This window comes from Cynocephalus volans, chromosome 5 (assembly GCF_027409185.1).
Source record: "Cynocephalus volans isolate mCynVol1 chromosome 5, mCynVol1.pri, whole genome shotgun sequence".
NCBI lineage: Eukaryota > Metazoa > Chordata > Mammalia > Dermoptera > Cynocephalidae > Cynocephalus > Cynocephalus volans.
This window is the reverse complement of record NC_084464.1, coordinates 77,945,387-77,962,375: the sequence shown is the minus strand read 5'-3', so window position 1 is coordinate 77,962,375 and position 16,989 is coordinate 77,945,387. Positions and strand designations below refer to the sequence as shown.

Below are 16,989 nucleotides of genomic sequence, written 5' to 3'. Positions count from 1 at the left end.
TTTTGGCTATTGTATATTAACATGACAGAATGTTTTCTTTTGATGAAAAACAGAACCCAGGAGAACTGAACAAAGAAGAAAACTGTGCTGAAATTTTTACAACAAATTAGTATTAAAATATTTTGGTACCTTGTTTCAGTTGGTAATTAATAAGTCTTTCAGACTGTGTTTATATACACTAATTAACTTTATCACAGATTTTCATTATATTAAAATCGAAAGTTTGCTTCAATTGAAAAACATAAACTTATGAAAAAAAGTCGTATGATAAAAGGACATGTTATCTTGTTACCTTTGCAAAAGCAATATTTCTAGCCCAGTCCACTCTATCTCCTCCCCACCAAAAAAAACTTTGAAAAAAGCTAAAATCCTATCATCTGAAAATTCAAGTGAGGACTGTACATTTCTTTTCCAACCCATGTGAATGCTGAGGAGTTTGCAAGGGAAGCAAGAAAAAGTCAAATGCCTAAACAAAAACTTGACTGGCTCCAAATCTATTTGTCTAATCACCAGTGCCCAAGGGTCTCTAGAGCAGCAAGAGATATCTGTGGGGTTGAAAGGAACAAAATTTATGAATTTGAAAGATGTGTTTCCCACCATCTTTCCTCTCTACCCAAAGGAGAGGAAAATGAGGCAACACTAGCTAAATCATGAGGAATGAGCAATCACCTTAGAATTAGGCCAAAAAAAGAAAAATAAAATCAAATTGGCCGTTTCTTTTTCTTAATTGTTTGATATTAGAAGTTCGTGGAGAGAAACTGGTATTATTGGTATGCAACTTTCAGATTAACTATAAGCTTCGATTAGGTTTGATATCCTTGTCTTGTTCATTCTGATTAGGAGTTGACACATTCCAATAAGGTGTTGCTTGTGGTAAAGTTTAATGCATTGCCCTTTAATGTTCATTATGCTTTCTCTATAAAGACATGCCGATAAATATTTATAATATTTATTTTTTCGTTTGAGACATTTTACAGGGTTGTATGAATAGAGTCAGGAAATGTGAGTTTGAATCTTGGCTCCACTAATACTTGTGTAACCCTGGGCAAGCTATGAACTTCAGTATATACTTAGCTTTAAAATAGAGATGATGACAATGGAAACTCTCTTATTTAGATAAACATTTCTTAATGTCAAAATTTGAAAGGTGCTTCTTTGTTTAAGAAAATTTAAGGGTTTATTATGTACCATGCACTGTTCTAGGCTACAGGAATGCAACACTGAGTCCCTCATATCATGGTGTTCATGAAGAGACAAATACAATCAATTAAGAAATTAACATATAATTTGACAGGTGGTTATAGATACTCTAAGGGAAAGTATACCAGGTAAAGTGATTAGTTGGGAGGGAGAGCTATTTTAGATGGAGGCGGGGGTCAGGTAAGGCCTTTCTTACTAAAGTGATATTTGACCAGGAAACTAAATGAAGCAAGGGGGTGAGTGTGAGTAATACATGTATATCTGGCATCATGTATCTGCTTAATTCCACTTAGGCAAGTTTCCACACCTAAGTGAACATACTTTTGTACAAGAAGCTACTATACAGAGAAACGGGAGTTTGAAAAAAGCATGAGAAGTAAAGAGACCAGCAGAAAAACATATAAAGGAAGCGGGGAAGAATATAGTAATAGTGAGAAAAGGAAACATTTCTTTCCCTTTGGCCAACTGGAAAGGTCCCACATGTAGCTTCTGAGTTTGAGCACAAACATTCTGGCCGATAGGATCCCTGGAGGGTGGAAGGGAAGCTGGGTACCTTACCTAAAAGTATGCTCCCACAGGGAGCAAGCTCCAAGGGAATATTCCCCAATCTTTCCTAGTGGGGCTATTAAACTTTAGACTCAGGAATAAGCTGCATTGGGGAAGGGGAAAAGGAAACCAGTTAGGGATAAATAGGGATCTTGGGCTGATTATCTTGACTCTTCACCTACAGTTCTTTTGAGATCTGTGCATGGGATATGATTAATTTAAAAGTCAGCACAAGAATTAGCCCAGGTGTAGCATACACCTAAACAAAGAAGGACTTTCAGAAAATGATTAACATGAGCCCTCTGGAGAAACAGTGGGAAAGATGGATGTTGCATAAGCAATTCTCTGAAAACTGTCTAAAGAACATTAGACTTAGGCAATGTAGTAAAAAATTGACTCATTGTTCTGCTAGGTTTTATTTCCCCCTGTGGCAGAAGAATCAAAATTCTTATTTGGCAGTCGTAAGTTCAAAGACATTTACTTCAGCCATTTTTATAACATGTTAACCAGAGTGTGTGAAACCTATAGCTAGTATACTCTTGAATTACTGGCATAAAATGTCAATTAATACTAAATGTTTTAGAAAACAAGCTGCTCCAAATTTCAGTTTCTTAGGGTTTGTCACATAGTTCAACTACTTTCCCAGTCTATCTAGACCTTGGCACCATATTTGATTTTACAATCTCAGTAACTTGAAAAGCTTCCACTTCTGCACATGCTATTTCCCAGCTCTGGTCTGTCTACCACTTATGACAGCTGCTTTACACTCTCACTCCACCCTTCAGCCTCTTTGAAAGCCAGGCAATAATGAACATTTTCTAGGGAGGGCAGGGACAATGTCTGACTCGTCCACAGTTGTATCTTCAACTCCTACCATGGGGTCTGGTTCAGAGTAACAGCTTAATAAATATTCATTAAATGAATAAACAAATGTTTGAAATCCTGTCTTGGATTACCAGGTATTTTTTATCTTTTCTGAGATAGATCTGGGAGAGAGAAAGCAGGTAGATATTTATACAATGTGGGTGTTAATTTTTATTTCCTCTCTTTTTTATATGATTACTAGATGAACAGAGAAAATGTGTTAGGCAAAGTATATTTGAACAAGTCTCTCAAGATATCCTTGTGTAGAAATTTAGTCTGAATCCTAATACAGTTAGGGAGATTCACAACTGCCAAACAAATGTGCCCTAAAGGAACCGATGATTGACAGATATCAACCTGGAAGACAGGGCTGAGTCAGCCCTTGTGGCTCTGTTCTTGCTTGGACATTTTGTACGCAACATTTTAATTTTAATCTTTATTAATATCTTCAATTAAACTAGAGAATAAAGGCTCTCTCAATTTGACACAAAATTTAAGAAAGTTAGTAATTATGTTGGATAAGTGAATCAGAACCCAAAAGGACTTTTGACAGATTAGCATAATGGGCCAACTCTAACTTAACAATTAGGCAGCATTTCTAAGAAATTTGCTATAGAGGGAAAGGTGACATAGCAGCAGTTCTTGTGAAGCCTTAGGGATAAGTGTAAATACCTATTAAAATTCAGGAAATGGGCCAAATAAATACCAACTGGGGCAAAAGAGCAATTCATGTGAAAAAGGATGGAGTTTTAATTGACACTAAGCCCAACCTGAGTAACACTGATGATTGCCAAAAAAAGCTAATGTGATTTTAGCCAAAATTAAGGGAATTGTGCTATCTTTAGAAATCAACCAAGTATTTATAGAGCTGCTATTGGCATTGTTCTAGGTGCTGTGGGGGATAGAGAAGTATCAGGCATAACCCCTGCTTTTAAGGCACCACTTAGTCATAGAAAGATTAGCAGTTAGAATTTGACAGTCTCAACTACCAAGGAAATGACCCCTCTAAACCCTCAAAGCCCCAAACCAAAACCCAAAAAGAAGCTTCAATGCACACAACAGGCATAGTCCATTAGCTGGTATTTCTAACAGCCCAAAGTCATCAAGAACCTGCTATAAATAAGGTCCATTACTTTCTTTAGGGAAACCAAGTAACAGAAATATATTTCAGAAATTGTGCTGTTCACTTAGTTGTTTTCATTTCCAATGAGATATAATTCAGTTATCTGGAAAATCCATTTATGGGGATTAGTTCGTTCCTGAATGGGGTCAAATAAATCAGTTACCACCGTACACAGTTAAGTGCTGATGAGTACAGGTCAATCTCTAGTGCTTGAGAAAAGAGGGAAATAAGCACAAGAGTTCAGAGAAAGGAGATATTCATACCAAACTCTTTATAGGGCCAAGCCAGATTTGTGAGTTTTGGGTATTTTGAGGTCATGGCACAACCAGACATTGGAGGACTGATAGGAGGATGGGTGGTGGGGTGGTGGTGGGGAAGCTGCTGATTTTAGATAAGGCAAGTGTAATTTGCCAAAATACCAGCATCATGTTACTCTTTACAACTATGGTGCACTGCACACCAAAACAATGGCCATTTCTTTCTCAGTTGGGGTTTCCAGTGCATAATATTCTCCCTTTTTTGTGCCTATATTTGGACTTCTAACTTAATGCTATAAAAAATCATGCCATGAAGTGGATAGATGCACCCCAATTCTGTGGCTTCTAATCTCAGCTGGCTCTCAGTGAGGCACAGAGTATCTTCCACAGCCAGCTTTCTTTTCTACACTCACAGCAGCTTTTCCGAACCTCCATCTCTTCCCTACTTTCATCCCCTTCAGGCATGACCTATCTCACTTCCTATTTCATAAAGTATATTCTGTCACACTCATTACTGTACCTCAACATCCACCCGTCCTTTCTTCTTCACAGGAAAGATGCCCCTCCTTCTGATCAAAGCTAATTCCTTCATCTCTTTGCAGCTATTGATACTGTTGACTTCTCTCCTCCCTTCATGCTTGTAGCCACATTTTCCTCCTCCTCCTCTGGAGGCTGCTTTTGAGGCATCTTCCTCTGTCCACTTTTAAATGTGGCATCCCCCGATTCTGTCCATGGTTGTCTTCTCACACTGATGTAGTCAGCACAATCTGTCAGGAGCTTTTACTGAGCAGGCTCTGCCCTCCACACTTCTGCCTCTACACATGCTCTTCAGCTGTCTGGAGTGTCTGCTCCACTGATCCATTTGCTCAGGATATGCTTGTCTTTCAATATGTTCAACTGTTTTTTTGAATTGTTCCCTGATTCTCACACTAAGCTCAATAGGCTTTCTCTGTACACCACCCCTTCTCCTAAAACTCTCAATAGCACCTCTACCATAGCTTCTCTCATGTTTCCGTGTTTTTATCTTCTTTTAGATTGCCAACTCCTTGACATAAGAGGTTGCATTGTCCTTTTCCATCTTTATATAAGCAAGAGCTCAATAAATATCTATCAAGTGAATGGATGAATTTTATATGTGCAAAATGTGTTGGTAATGAGTTCCCTGACACAGAAGATATCCACACCTTATCTGGATGACCAACTGGTGAGTCTGCCATTTGATAGGGATGTGGAACAAGTATAATGCTCCTACCAAGAAGAGAGTTTATAATGTTAGGATGATCGTGTACCAAGTAAATCTCCTTAAAGTTACTTTTTCTAAAGACCAGAAAGAAAATCTAAGTAGACTACATAATAAATTAAAAAGTATATTGGTGGTATTATTTTTCCTTTCTCATTTTTCCTAGCAGACGCTGAAGCACTTTAAACACAGAAGGGTAACTTCTGCTCTGTGTTATGGTGTATGGGTCACTGGCTAACTAAGACCTAAACCATTCTTGTATCCTTGACCTGTAAACCTAGAGATCTTAGAGGAGGTGGGTCTACTTTTGTTCCTCAGCAGATGTCCTCTAGTTTTCTATAGTAACTGCTGACCAATCATTTGACACTGAGGGCTGTGCTAGACCCAAGAAACCCGAGTCTTCAACAGCTCCCTGGGAGACCTCACATGGCTGGAAGCAAACAGGGGATGATGACAACATCTTTTCCCCCACTTTGTGCAACTTTTATTTTCAACATAAAGCTATTTGTGTTTGAACCTTTTAAAAATACCAGGTCTTACAGTGCATGTGTGAAAGAAAATAACTTCAGAGTTTCTGGCATGGTTGGAGATATTAAAAGAACTCTGGTTCTTAAATAAAACCACCATTTTAAACCTTCCTGAGAGATTGTTATTTTCTCACTAATTCCCCTTAAGCAAAATACTTAAGATCAGTATGAAGTTAAGAGACTACAACTTTTTCTTCTGAGGACTGCCTTTCATGGAAATGATAAAATGGAAAAATAATTATTCCACAAGGTCCAATAAAACAGCCAAATCCTCTGAACAAATCCACACATACCATTACCCTCAAACATGCTTCACTTATCAGGGAGAAAAAGAAAACTTCCTTAGATCCATTCAAATATAAAAAATTCTTTACTACATTGAATTTTATAAAATCCCATTGTTAAATACTTCCTCTCTAACTCCTGCCAAATGGGAAGATTACTGCTGAAACAGACAAGGAATATGTCACCTCTTCCCGCTACGCTGACGAACATCAGGGTTATACTTTGGCACACGTACAGATCTATTTTCTACAAAGGATGCAGCTTTTCGGACATGTGAAGGATCCGGAATGAGAACACTGGCCCTCATCAACCCACTTCCTCTATTGGAAGGGAGTCTCCCAAATAGTCCTCAAAGGAAATACTGAAATGAAGTCACCCATGTTTAGTAAAGTAACAGTAGTTTGATGATGTAATTGCCTCAGAGGTGATACAAGGTACACCAGTTAGACCAAAGGTTCACTGGGGCTTTTAATAACGCAACTTTAGATAAATATTTGCACAGATGCACACACACAGTTATTTGTTCTGCTTCAACGGGACTTATCCAAGTGCTGGTTTTAAAATATAAACAGTGGGAAACTGCTATAGTAATGACTAGCAAAATACAGCAATTATTTGCAAGAGTTGAAAACTGTTCATCTAATAAAAAGTAGGAAGCTGTGTGGGAGAAAAAGGAGTGAAATTCTCCAGAAAGAGAGGCCAGTTGGAATTTAATAATTCACTCTGGCAATCATATTTGTTTAGTCAGCAGGCCAACGTTCCTGCTGTGCTGCACAATGCCAGGGACAGTCTTCATCTTAATGCCCACTGTTAAGAGAGCGAATGTTTCTAGCCAGGCTACATAAATGCTATTACTGCAGCAATCCTTGAATATATACCATTTATTACATATCTCTGAGAAGATCTGTGAAGCAGAAAAAAGACTCTTGTTAGTTCAGAGATTAAATTGGCAGGAATGGCAGCAGAGTATTTGAAAACGTGTTATTAAGCAATATTTCAGAAGTGACCTATGTGTTCATCAGATAGTTATGGTCTAGCTATAGTATATAGAAGAGCCTCCAGACTGTTTTCAACATCTCCTTAGTAATATAAACAGAGACTAAGACAGGGAAGCTCCCATGGTTTCCTTTTTATTAAATGGTGTTTTACTCCTCAAGGATGTTTTCCTCATCACTCTTCATTGAAATTAATTTCCTTTTCAAAAGTGAAGAGAAGTAAATGTCAAGAAATTATAAGAGCATGTAGGCATTACTATTGTCTAAATGGCAGATAGATGTAACTGATCATCAGAATAACACAATTAGAATAATGTAACGCCTACTGGGCAAACAGCTCAAATTCACAAATAATGAACAACTGGCCATCTATGGGAGGTCCATATAGGAGCCAGGGATGCAAAGGAACAGAAAGTGTAAGAATATGAAGCTGCACCTACATCTGTGTACATCTACTCATACACATCTTTATTTCCTGTGCTTATTCTCTGGTTCTCTTATGTTTCACTCTTAGATGTCATTTAATTGGTTAATTAACATTTCACCAGGATTTTCCTTTTAGTAGTTATTTATGGTAACCCAGAAGCCATAGATCTGTTTTCTTATGTTGCAGATAATCAAATAATGCCAAGCTAATATTTTTTTCCTTTGGTAAATATATGGTGGAAATGTTACTAAATATTCTTTTAAAGTAGGCAGGGCAAGAAATAGGTGTTTGGAGAAAGGGGCATTCTGTGCATGAGGGAGCACAGAAGCAGTTTCATAACTCCCGGACAATGACAGAGACCTGTGCACTCAGTCCCAGTCTGGAGTTACTTCCTTTCCACTGAATAGTATCTAGGTCACCTACCACCACAGCAAAGGGCAGCTACCACCGAGCACGAGGAGAGGTCAGCATTCTGCATATCAGAGACCAAGAGTGCAGCCTGGTGGCACCAGAACGAGGAGTGACTTTTTGGTGGCACATAGGCAGTTGGCATCTTTTTAGAGTGTAGTAGAAGAAATCAATCATCTCAGAAAAATAGTTGAGGAAGACTCAACATTAAAAGTCTGAACTCACAACAATAATACATAGGGAGACTGAAAAATCTTCAAACTTGTAATACAAGACCTGACCAGGAAGTTCCAAGAGTGACAGATGTGTAACAAACATCTTGAAGGAAGAGAAGAATTAAGTCTTATTCAATTCCTTCAGCCCCAGCTATCTATGAAGTTGGTTGTTCTCCACTTGGAAGATTAAAAGTTAGTGCCTGTGTATAATTTAATGGATAATAATTTTGCTTTAAAAAAATCGTTTTATAAAATTGTGAATGGTTTCCCTTTAGCATTCCTCACAGTCCTTACAAAAGAGGGCAGCTGTGATACAGAAAAATAACATCCTATTATGGCTACCTTTGCCAAAATAGCCTTTCCCTCTGCAGGCCCAGTCTGACCCAGACCCCAGAATCTCCTAGACTAAGATCTAGGAGTATCCTGGTGCTAGAGAAGACATCAATATGGCTGGAAGACAATGGGAGCATTAGAACGCCTTAGTTGAACAGAATATATAATTTCATTTAACAGCTGCTGAAGCTCATTAACTATACTGGCATGAATGATTCTTTACAACTACAAAAAGAAAGAAAAACAGCAGCCTATTTACAGATGCAGCAAGAGCTGTTCCTTGTTTTCCAGCTTTCAAGGGAAGCAAAACACGTCTGCATAATAACTTTAACCTATAATTAACACTATTTAAAAGTGTAGCTTGCCATAAGCTTAGAGAGATATTTCTGCACATTTCCAAAACCTCCATAATATTCCAGCAGTTTCTGACTGTACTGCTTCCAGGCTACTTCTTACCTGCAGAGAGGCCAATGAGGCAGCACTCCAGCCAGCCCAGACACTCTCTCCAGGCACACATCCTTCTTGCACTCAAACACTTCTCTCTAAACATACCTTGTATTTCTTCATGTCCTCAAACTAAGTAAAGTATACCTCAAATGCCTTCCACAACTCTTCCAGTTTAAATTGATGTTCTTTTTTATGTGACCTGCAGCACTTTTTATTCTTTACTTTAGGTCATCTGCCACTTACTGAGGGACCTAGAGCAAGTCACTCAGCCTTTTCATGCTTCAGTTTCCTCATCTATAAAATTATGATGGCACCTGTCAATATAAAATTATGACAGGCACTATTGTGAATATTAAATTGGACTAATGCAAGAAGAACACCTGGAACAGTGCCTGGCACATACCACACACTCAATAAATGTCATCCAGAATTTCATTATTACTACCACTACTTAGGACATCATGCACCATTATTACTTACTTTAGAATACCTCAACTAATCCAACTCAGGGAAAATTATTTGGTGGTGAGTATTGGAATCCAGGGGGAGTACAGGTGCATATTAGCACCTTTTCTTGCCCTCCTCCCTTTTTCCACCCCTTCTCCACTCCCCAACTTCCCCCCCTCCCAAGCACACACACAGAGGAGGAGTACTGCTATGATGGGTCTTGGCTGAGCTGAAGGTTCAATAACACATGGACATGGTCTTTCTCCCATTTGCATAGACTTCCTTGTAGATGTTCTTCCTTCCAAAAGAAGTGGTAAGGTATCCCTGGGACAGGTCCCAATTTTCTTTCTTTCATCTTCTCCGATACTCTCTTTCAATATCTCTCATAGATGGAACTGCCCAATATGGAGCTCTAGGCTTAAGGGAGTGTGAAGTGATTCCAGCCTGAGTCATTACATTCTATATTGGGGTTGCAGCAAATGCCCTACTTAGTGATGATGTTATTCTGTTTGCTTTGCCTCTTCTTAGCATGTACGTCCTGTTGGACCGTTTTAGGGAGGGGTAGCTGGTCTTAGGTGGGATTCAGGTAGTCCTGGGTTTCTGGTCCACATAACATCGTATCATTCCACCCTTATTAGCAATCACAGAAATGAAGGCTTTTTCAACTTTGTATCCTTCAACCTCTAACACTCACTATTCTACATACAAGCAAGCATTTAGTGAAGCGAGCTGTTATTTACCCTGTTTATAAAATGTTACATTCTGATAGGGTCAGCAACTATGACCGAGGTCCTATCATTTAATTAAACTAAATTCAAAATTCAAAGAACATTTCATAATAACAAATACTAATCCAATGCCTATTAATAAATTTTATATTCACCAGTATGACCTACAAGGCTCTATATTACCTGGCTTTTGCTTACCTCTCTAACCCTGTCTTGATCACTCTGTACCAGAATACTTCATAATTTTAGCTTGATCCAACTTCTGGTCATTTGTACTTGCTATTCTCTCTGCTTAGAATGCTTTTCCTCTCAGAATTTTACACTGTAGGCTGTTTCTTACGATTCCTGTCTAGGACAAAGAAGGAGCCCATAGCATTAAGAGAAGGAAATAAGGAGATTCTTCCCCTGAGAAAATGACATTTAGACTGACACCTAAAATTTGAGTGTACATGCATGTATCTGTGCGTGCATGCGGTGTACGTGTCTGGGGGTAGAGGTGAGTAAAAATAAGAGCAAGCATTTAGTCTATGCAGAGGGAAGAGCTAAGACAAAGGCTTTGGGACATGAAGGAATAGAATAAGGTTATTTGAAGAACTGCAAGTCAGTGTGGCTTGAGGTTAGAAAGCTGGGGGACAGAAGACGGGGCATGAGCCAGACCACAAAGACCTCTGTAGGGGAGGCTCTAAAAGATGGACAGTACAGCATTTATGCACTTTAGTTCTTAAGTAACATCTTAATCTAAGATACAGATTAATCATTCTTCACAAGAAAAAAAAAAAATCCTTCTGCCCTCATTGGTACTTTCCTATTCTTCTCTCACCTAGAAATTATCAGTAGTGTTAGAAAGGTGTTAGTCACCTCTAAGACTTTTAAATTTCTTTAAGGAAAAGTGAGCTACCATGTCTTGAGATTCAGGGATGGGACTATTCATATCAGCCCCTGAGAGCTTGTTTTCTAACTTAAACATAAGCCTAACTTCTCCAGCCCTAGTCCTACTGTTGTCTCAGGTAGTAAACTGAATGATTTTTTAAGGTGGCTTTACTTAGCTATTAGCATATCACACATATTTAATAAGAATTAAATTTGTACCAACAACCTGAATATTCTATTCTATACAAAAATAACAGATTAATCACATTTCAGTAAATTACATTTTGATAATCTGAATTTATGCTTTTAATATGGCCTTAAATTTGTAGAATTTCTAATAACTTATGATGATTTATTTTTAATCACTCAGAGATCTAGGATCAAGTTATAAGAAATCAATCATCACCCTAGAATCTAAAGCTAAAGTGTAGAAAGGTTAGATGATTGCTTCAGGATACAGTTGAACATTATTCTTTCTGTGTACAAATTCTGCAAATTTCTTAATTTCTTACTCAATAACTGACTGTCAGAACTTATTTGAAGTAAAATACAGATCTTCTTGGATAAAAGAGTAGAATGAGAATTCGGGGAAGACATCTTTATATCTGCTATGGCCAAGAAAACCACTAAAAACATGAAAAAGAACAAATGTTTAAAAATTAAATTTTCTAGATGGGCATTCCATAGTTTAAAGATTATCATTCCAAAGATAATTTTAATCTAACTTGATAATTAAAGAGGAAGGAATTTAGCAGAATCACTTCTTTAATATGCACTTAGATATATTATATGCAAAAACATGAATACTCAAAATTGAACATGGAGTTTACAACTTTTACCAATTGTCTTACTTCAGCATGGTTACACTAAATGCAAATAAATCTTTATTTAAATAGGACGAAAATGTTTCTATTGCATTAAGATCACACATCCTGCAAATAAATACAATTCTACTGACTGTGGGAATCATGATTGCAAGTACTACTGTTTTATGGCATTGAGACATTTATTTGTATATTTAAGTACATGCATTTCTTTGGCTTTTACATAAATTCTTCTTCATTTACAGACTATTGGTGTAAGCATTTGCTCTTTTCTGGAGGTTAACTCTTTAGCTAAAAAACACCAAATCCAAAATTCAGCAATGATAGTCAGGCCCTGCAAAGAAGCATATTGAGAATAACAAGCTTATGCTACATGATCACACTGTACAACATTTTTATGTTTTCCAACACACTTTCCAGTAAGGTATCTCACATCCTGAGATCTCATGGTATCATTTTTGAAATGAGAGCTGTGAAGAGATTCTGATGTCACCCAGAGTTGGGAAGGTACCTGATGGAATTAATTCATTAATTTCTCTAACCATGCAGGGCACAGATGCCTGTGGGGACAGTAAGTTCACATTTAGCATTTGTGCTAAATTAATCCCCAATCTACTTTGTTTTAATTTGCATCAAAAAGCCTCTACTCTCAAAGCACTGCATCATTAAGCTTGTATAATAATTAGATATACAAATTAGAAAAAGCAGATTAAGTATCACTTAGCAACATTAAGTTGCCCACGACATTCACATTACAGATTTACAGAGTGTGTATTGGCAAGAGATACTTGTTTGTGCGTAACAACTGAAGAAGCCTATTAAAGAATATTTCATTCATAGACTGTTATGTCTAATCATAAGCGTATGCAGAGGATAAGATTTTTAAAATTATTTTTACTGTTTTTTTGCCATTAAGAGGAGCAAAAATGAAGAGAAAAATAACAATCATAAAAAACTCAACCTCAAATGATTTAACAGCTTAGTTCTATATCTGCTTGGCAGTGCACCCAAACAATGATAGTACACACCATGAAATATATCTTCCATATCTATTTAGAATACTTATTCTGATATGGTACCATAGTACCACATGAAGAAAGTCTTCTCTATTATTTTAGTGAGACTGTTAAGATGGTTCACTAAGAACCAACTTTAAGATTTCAGCAAGTCACTACAAAAATTAAGAGAAATAATTAACTTCCTGTTACTCTTCTGACACAGAAAAACAACTGGTAACTTCGAATTAGTATTACTAAGCCACCCAAAACTGACACCACTCAGGAAAGACTTCCACCCCCAAACGATAATATTTAGCTCAATTTTTAGTGGAAGGGAAATAAGGCAATTCTGACAGCAATCTGGGCAGAGACGGTTTCACAGTAGATTTTAGCAGAGGAGAGGCTTCACACGTGTGTGATATTTATAGATAGCGTCCCTACAAAATGGAGGGAAGGTTCATCAGTTTTAAGGTTGGAAAAAGTATCATTTAAATGAATCACCACTGCCACTTTTAGAAACTCTCACACTTCCTTTAGAAATCTCCTTTTCAAGGATATGCCAATTTCTATGCTGGCAAATCGTAAATAAAAACGAAGCATATAACAGTTATGATGATTACTCAGTGTGGTGCTATTTTTCATTACTAACTTTACAGCAACTCTCAGGTTACATTTATCTAGCACACATTTTGACAGTGTTTTATTCTCAGTAACTGACCTACTGCAGTCCATTTTAGGAAATGTTATGTTTTAGGTCACACATGATATCTTATTATACTGATATGAATGTGAAATTTTAAAAATTATATTAAGAAAATACCACATGAAAGCAATTAGTGATGAAGACTTTCTAGTTTATTTTAAATATTAATTTATACTATTTAAGTGCATGATAACCTTGTCCACATAGTTGTAGAAATGTAATGCTGTAAATTTTAAAAGTTAGATTTTTTGGTAAGATAAATTTTAAAAATTGCACTTAGATCTCATTTCTACTATAAAGAGCATACCATACTGTTGATATAATTTTAAAATAGCATTTTAGATTGTTACTGTGGAAATGTGGGGCACTAGACATAATAAACAATAGGTAGTAACTTCAAAACTACTCAGAATGGCTTATGGAGTTTTCCATTTGTTGGTTTAAGAATATTTATGAATGTTATCTTTACAAATTAAAAAAATTCCAATAACTAATTATTCACATAAAGGAAATAACCAAATAGAAGTAGAAAATGGAAAATTTAGAGGGCAGTGAGGTGAGGAAGGGAATGTGAAACATCACAAGAGGAGTACCTAAAGAAAGTGAAGGTCAAAGAATTAGGAAAAGTTTACCCATTTCTCCAAACCTATAGACATTTACCTAAGAAATAGGGTTACGTTCCCTGGGACACAGCTGAGTTAGTTGGTCTGTTTTCAGTTTACTTATTAAAACAGGCCACATTCTCAGTTCCAGACCCCAGGGCCGGGCAGAGTGCCATTCCCCACTCTTCCCTTCCCCCCGGGCATTTCCATGGCAGTGAACTAACCTCTCAAGGCCTAGCATGACTAATTGAGGTATTTCACTTGTTGGCTTTATGTATGAGGGAAACTTAAAGGTACTTCTATACATACCTTTCTCCATCCCAGCTATTAGAATGCCCACCCTTTTATACAGTAGTATGATCACAATGTTTCAATCAATATCATCAATGTTTTTATCAACATCATCAATGGTTACTAAATTAAATAGGAACAGAAGCTATAATGTCTACATTAATGAAGATACTACATGTCTAGAAAATACTGTGTTTTAGAGGACAAAAGATTCTGCTTTCCTATCTTTCTAAGGTGTCTCTTTTCTACTATTTAAGTCACTAAATACTTATATTAAACAAACCTGCCATAAGCAAAACACAGATTTATAAAAAAGACAGAATAAAAATTAGATCCTTCATAGGATCCACAACAGGATTCTCAATCTTAATTGCTTTAAATTGCATCTAAATATTTGATGCATTTATTATTTTTAAGAGATATGATGAATTACTGCATAAAGCAAAGTTAACAGTTCAGTTGAATAAAGACAGTATCAACAAATGCCTAAAATACTATTCTGATTAGCTAAAACAAGAACAAATATAGTTTTCAAACATGAGCCAGTTGGGTCAATATTAGTTTATTTTAGACACTTCATTAAGTTGAAAGCTGCTACTTTATTACTTAAAGACTGAACCTACAAGGAAATAAAAGCGGTTTAATCCAAGTAATGTGAAAGTGAATTAACTCTTGGTCTTTTTTTTTTTTTCTGTTCAAAGACTTAGATTTCATTAATTGAAATTTTTGTGAATGGCTCTAAAAAAATCTATGTTGAAATTACAGATAAATATAAACAAAAAAAATCTATTTTGAAATTACAGATAAACATAAACAAAGAAACACTTTTAAAAATGATTTATGAAGTATTATCCTAGTACTTTTTTTTCTCTTAAAAGAACAAAGGTACTATAATACATTTCCTTACTTCTCTCAGAAATACTTTTTATTTTGTTTTGAAATTGCAAATTCTACACACATACAGAGCACTTCTCCTGCCCTGCGAAAGCCCTCTAAAAATGTACAGAGAAGGTTTTAAAGTTATTTAATTTACACCATTTCACCCCAAGCTTTGTAAAAATGAATCAAAGAAAAAGCAAGAGATTTAGTTTTAGTAAACAAGATAATTGCTCCTAAAGTAGCTCCTTGAAGTCCGAGGCAGTAGGCAGCTGCAAACATCCGACTGAAAGCCCATCTGCGGCTGCACAGCTTCCAGTCGAGGATGTTTACAGTCGCTCACTGTCAACAGCAATATACCTTCTTTAGCTTTCTGTCTGGTTAACCTGAAGGGTCCAGCAGGTGTCTCTAATTTGTAAATTACTAAAACCTCATTCAAAAAGAAATATTCTAGAACACATCTCAAATTCAAAACAAAAAGCTTCATGAATGTCTATTATTCATCTACCAGGTTTCTATAAAATTTTGTGATTTACTAGCACAACATATGCAAATTGCTTTTATTCATTTCTGCAGACCATAAGAAACAAACAGGCAAGTGACCAGGTTACTTAACATGACTCCAAAATGCATTACGTAATTAAAATCTTTCTTTGGGCAAAAGTAACCAAACACAGAAACTAAATTATCTTAACAGAATAAAGTGCACATTTAATATTAAATATTCCAGTTAAGTGAACTTAGATTATCAATGAAAATAAAAAAGGTCTATTTGAAAAGTTATAAACTCTGAAAGAAAAAAAAAAAGACTTACTTGCTGCTTTTATAGATCACTTTTGTTCTGAAATCTCCCAGAGAGGACTTGTACAGTCAGCTGATTTTTGAAAGAATAAACAACGATCAGGAGAAAACCAGAATGGAATAATGAGGTATATATATCAGTTTGTGGATCAAAGTTTTCCACTGGAAAAACACAGAACCTATCACTTGCAACCCATTAACTGACGCACATTAACTCCGAATTTGAATGTTTTGAATTCCACTTCCATTCTCTTATAAAAATAAACGAGGAAAACTGAAGGTTAAGCTCTGTCACTACTTTCCTTGAAGTAATTCAAAACCCTTTGAGTCTAGTGAAAGATTAAGTTGATACAAAAAAGTGGGTGTGCCTTTCCCTGAGATTTGTTTTTAGCTGAAGTTACCATAAGGTTCTTAAATTGCAGAAGTCTTAGTAGTTAGTGATACCAAACCCTAAACAAAAACAAAATCCACACACAGCATCATGTTCTGAAACTAACAAACGTGAAGAGCTCCATAAATTACTTTTTCAAAGCAAATGGTAACTGTATCCCATTAACGTTAAGAAAGTTAATCTTTGAGGCAGCAGGTGAAAACAAGCTGAATTATGTTGTGGCCTTTTTCTTCATTTACTAAGGACTTTGAACTATTAAAACTTCCTAGGGAACCACATTTTCTCAATGGGTCAAGTCACATAAGGGAACAAAGCAAACTTTATCAGTGCTGTGCAATTCTACATTCCAGAAATTCTTAGTACTTGGCATTCATATACCACTGCTGACTAGAGCTTGGGTCAATCCACCAAACTCAGCTACAGCTACCAACCTTGTGAACTTCTCACCAAGACACCCACTTCTAAATTAGCTAGGAATAGACAGGGAGGGTACTCTTTAATTAAGACAGATAAATGCCAAGGCTTACACCCTGTGAAGACATCGTATATCACTGATTGTTTACAAAAAGCAAGTATTTTTACTCCCATAAA

At 36.4% G+C, this 16,989-nt stretch overlaps 1 pseudogene; it reads right to left on the bottom strand.

Annotated features, from left to right (window-relative positions):
* LOC134377993 (protein canopy homolog 3-like) overlaps positions 1–16,989 on the bottom strand; it is a 59,781-nt pseudogene that overhangs the window by 26,274 nt on the left and 16,518 nt on the right.